The sequence below is a fragment of the Urocampus carinirostris genome, chromosome 16 (assembly GCF_059441175.1).
Source record: "Urocampus carinirostris isolate Australia breed hairy pipefish chromosome 16, RoL_Ucar_1.0, whole genome shotgun sequence".
Lineage (NCBI taxonomy): Eukaryota > Metazoa > Chordata > Actinopteri > Syngnathiformes > Syngnathidae > Urocampus > Urocampus carinirostris.
In genome coordinates, this window is record NC_142364.1 from 18955534 (window position 1) to 18960169 (window position 4636).

Here is a 4636-nt window from a genome sequence, read left to right on the forward strand (position 1 = left end):
GCTTTTCGCGCAATTATTTCGGGCGATTACCGCCCCCTTTTATAGTTTTCTGAAAACTGACATTTCTTAAGGTCGGCTTGCAGTTCTTCAGGCGCAGACTCGGAATTTGATAGGCTAAACCGGTGGTCGTGAACCTATGACTCATGACCCACCCATGGCTCTTTTCATGAGTTCTATGGCTTGCGAGTCGTACATGGCTCTTTTCTAGAATAAGTATGGCTCATGAGCCGTATAAGGCTCATTCCATGAGTACAAATGCCTTGCAAGCCATAGATTGCTCTTTTCATGAATACGAATGGCTTGCTAGCCATATTAGGCTCTTTCAATGAGTAGGGATGGCTCGCAAGCCATATACGACCCTTTTCATGAATACGAATGGCTCGTGAGATATATGGCTGTTTTCGTGAGTACGAATGGTTCGCGAGCCGAATATGGCTCTTTTCATGAGTACCTATGGCTCGGAGACAAAATTCTTACTATGCTTATACTCTCCATGCTGTTCCAAACCTGAGTGAGCGAAGTCTATTGAACTAACGCTGAAAACGTGGAGGTACAGTTTGCACCATGTTTTGAAACCATTATTGATGGGAAAAAAATCTTAATGCAAGAGGGAGGAAGTTTAAAGTGCTATATTTGTTGATATTTGTAACACAGGCGCTGGCATTACTCTTATTTCATAAATGTTATTAAATCATCAAGTGTCATAGAGTGAAATGAAATGGGCTGAATAAGCTTTTGTCTGGAGAGCGCATCTAACAATCTTGTTTCAAAATAAATGGTGTGGCTCTTTCCCAAAACAAAATCAAAATATTTTGCTTTTATGGCTCTTTGAGTCCAAAAGGTTTCCGACCCCTAGGCTGAACAAATAGCTTTCTCGAAGACTGATTGCACTGAACACGGCCTTCAAGATTTTTTTGTGAAGGCCTTTGGATCGCTTTCCCAGCCTGGCAACAACAAATAGCTGAAATGTGATTGGTTAAATGCTCAATTTATAAAAGCACAGATCTAGAAGCATCGCAACCAGAAAAAAGAAATAAAAGGAAGCTGATGGATTATTTGGAATTATTTAGTAAGTATTGATGTCGAAAATATAGTTAACATCACATGATTTGGATATTTTAGGCCAGCAAAGAAGGCATGGCAGTCCCACCACTCACATTTAAGTCTACATTTTCATGATGATGGATGATGCTGTGCGTCACTGCTTTCGACACAATGGCGATGCTTTTTCTTTAAAAATAAAACACGTTAATGGGGACAATTCAACCAAAAAGACGCCTGGTTCACAGAAACTGCGTCCTTAACTTGCCTGGGCACACAGCAAGGCTTTGATGCTAGGTCCTTAACTTGGCTTCAGATGTTGCTAGTTCCTTAGCTTGGCCAGGCTTTAGGGCTAGCTTGGCCTTTAGGCCATACCTCTTGCCATGATCTTTGATTTTTGCATTTCGGAGATGGAATAAGAGCTTGCTCTGTCCACTCCACGCATCGGCCCGGTATTGCAGTACCTCCGGGAACGGTGCATTCGCAATGATCGCAGCAAGGCTTTAGGGCTAGGACCTTAGCTTGGCCTTTTGGCTGAGAGTAAGTGTCCCGGCTCCTAGGCTTTGTAGCGTATTATGAACTGACCGATAACGGATAATGAATAACGAAGATAGAACAATAACCCTTAAAAACCCCAAAACCCCACACATCGATAACTAGTTGTGAACTTTCAAATATTTGAATAAAACATGTGGATTTTTGTGACAAATTGACATTTTAAAATGATGAAAAAGTTGATACAGCCAGATGTCTCCTTCCAAACAAAGCCGAAAGCAGGATGTATTTAAAATCAATCTCCTCTCTTTTTAAAGCCTTATGGTGTAATGTTTAACCACTAGAAGGCACTGTTGTCTAATGTGAAACAAAATCAGTTCCAAATGATCACTGCGTAGCAGCTAGATGACAGGCAAACCTAGCGGCGACTACTAGGTATGATTTCAATATGTAAAAGGTACAAATTTCTCCACTTATTTTATATAAAATACCTATCAGTGGTATGATAATTCATGCATTTTTGCATAGTATTCAAATTGATGGTTTTTGCACCACTAGGAAGCATTAACAATTACACACTGTCCCTTTATAATAATTTCACTCAGAACTTGATGATCACAGTACCAATAACAAGTCTCTTGAAATATTTTTTTTAGACATTTAATGATCACAAAAATGTGTGTAGAACACAAGATAAAATATTTTTCACTGGACATATTTTTTTAACAAGACCTTTGAAGTTCAAAGACGGAAATACTGGACTCAAACAGGAAATCAGCAGAGGTAAGATGGTGGACCATATTGTATTTTTGTGTTAAAATGATACCTCTATATGACATTCTAAACTCCAAATTCTTATGAGAAACTATTAATTATTCCGGGAATTTTAAATATAGCTTCAAATATGAGCGTTAAAAGTGTATTTGAATCACCAGTATTTGCCACGTTGGTTTGAATGGTCCCCTATAATCCCTCTCGGATGTTTTTTTATTTTTAGACACACTAATAAAATCTATCTGTTTGAAAACATAACGACTAAATGTCACGGCTCGTCAAATTATTGATTTTTTAAAAGCACTTATTAATTTAAATGTCAGCATTTTAGAGACTCTGTTCAGGTGAATGTGTGGTAGTTGTCCAGTAGATGGAGACGCAGTACGAATATGTAGTTTTGCCATATGCGAAATGGCGGCTCGTTTTTATATTTTAATCACTTGGAAAATATTACAATACTCCATATTATCTTTAAAATATGATCCCAAGGATTAATCCCATGGTCAATTTCAGTGTTTTTTTTAAGAAAAGGTGTAAGTTTAAAATGTTCATTAGTTAACATCGTCATCTAACGCAGCGTTTTTACGATCTGAAAGAAAAATAAACGACTACTGGATTAAGCCATTAAATGAAACGTTTAGACTCAATGAGTTGATTTAAGAAGGATATGGTTGAAGAGGGGAACGGTTTTTTTTATTCTGTTTCCGGGCGTTCAGAGCCTTCTCAAAGTCTTGTCGATGAGAAAATGGCTGCAACGTCAACAAAGAGTTTGCATGATTTAAATCTTCATCTTTACTGAATTTACCATGACATTGCAGTTATCCCCAAGTCCATTATTTGTTTATTCCGCAAAGATAAATCGTTCCACACATTTTGTGTCATTTCTGTCCATTTTTAAAAAAGGCGTTTTTATTTGCACAATTTCAAACACAATTGGCATGAATCAGTCAAACAGTATAGTTCACAAAAAGTGCAGTAGAAATGCATTGAAAATGAAATAAGAAAAGTAAAAGGAAAAATAAGAATTATGACATGTTTACCCAACAGAAGATTCTTAAGTATATCATACACAACTTGCACATAGGGAATGTCCATCATATTCTAAGATTCAACCAATAAAACGAATATGTTGAAAACATTTTGAAAATTGGGTTCTGATTTTTGATATTTTTTTGGGTCAATAAAGCATTTTGCTATCCATAAAATGACATTTATGTATTAGTATTGTCACATGCCGCTGCCTGTCAATGCCATGGTCCGGCTCCTCTCTGATGAAAACAACGGTGACCAGATGATAAAGGTGCTGTATCTGGGTCAGATCAGGCGGCTTTTCTTGCCACTGGTAACCATAGAAACCAGTACTATAGATCGGTTTTATGAGGTAGTGTGAACCACAACCCCCCAAAAGAATGTCCTGGAGAGGGTTGCTCCCTGCAAAGCTGTACTTGCCCAAGACACACCACAGGAATTGGTGCCCCTATAATACCCAGGCGGTTAGGGGTTTCGTAAACTGTGAATTGCTCTTTTATCGTTCTTGTTTTGTGTATTAAGTCCAAATATAATGATATCTGGATAAATTGATGCATGAAGTAATTGAAAACAACAACAAAATTATCTTCATCCATCCCAAAAATGGTTCTCTAAAGTGGCTTAAACTAGTGTGAGTTATCAACAAAATATTGATTTCTAATCGACTTCTCGTAAGCATTAACAAGGTTTAGCTCCATTTAAGCTACTTAGATATAGGAAAAACCCAAAATATGCTCGCTGAATAAGTTCTTAATAACTTAGCTAGGATATATATATATATATATATATATATATATATCTCATCTCATCTCTCATCTCATCAGCCGTACCGCTTATCCTCATTAGGGTCGCGGTATATATATAGTAATTACAGTAAAAACAACACAATTAGTTCATCGTAATGGATTTTTAAGTCCGTGGTTTTGTTCTTAAACATAAGCCTGCAGATTTTATTCAGGTGAGCTCTGTAGTCTGGAATTTACATTAACTTCACAATTGTGGGAACGTATTTTCGTAAATTGCTAAATTTTCACATCCATCCATCCATCCATTGTCTTCCGCTTATCCGAGGTCGGGTCGCGGGGGCAGCAGCGTTAAAAGGGAAGCCCAGACGTCCCTATCCCCAGCCACTTCCTCCAGCTCATCCGACGGGACCCCGAGGCGTTCCCAAGCCAGCCGAGAGACATAGTCTCTCCAACGTGTCCTGGGCCGCCCCCGGGGCCTCCTGCCGGTGGGACATGCCCGGAACACCTCCCGAGGGAGGCGTCCAGGAGGCATCCTTATTAGATGCCCGAGC

General features: G+C 38.6%; 1 pseudogene; it reads left to right on the forward strand.

Moving 5' to 3' along the window:
• The first annotated feature begins 1393 nt into the window (after nt 1–1393).
• On the forward strand, nt 1394–1527 carry LOC148350534 (U2 spliceosomal RNA; annotated as a pseudogene).
• The last annotated feature ends 3109 nt before the right edge of the window (nt 1528–4636 follow it).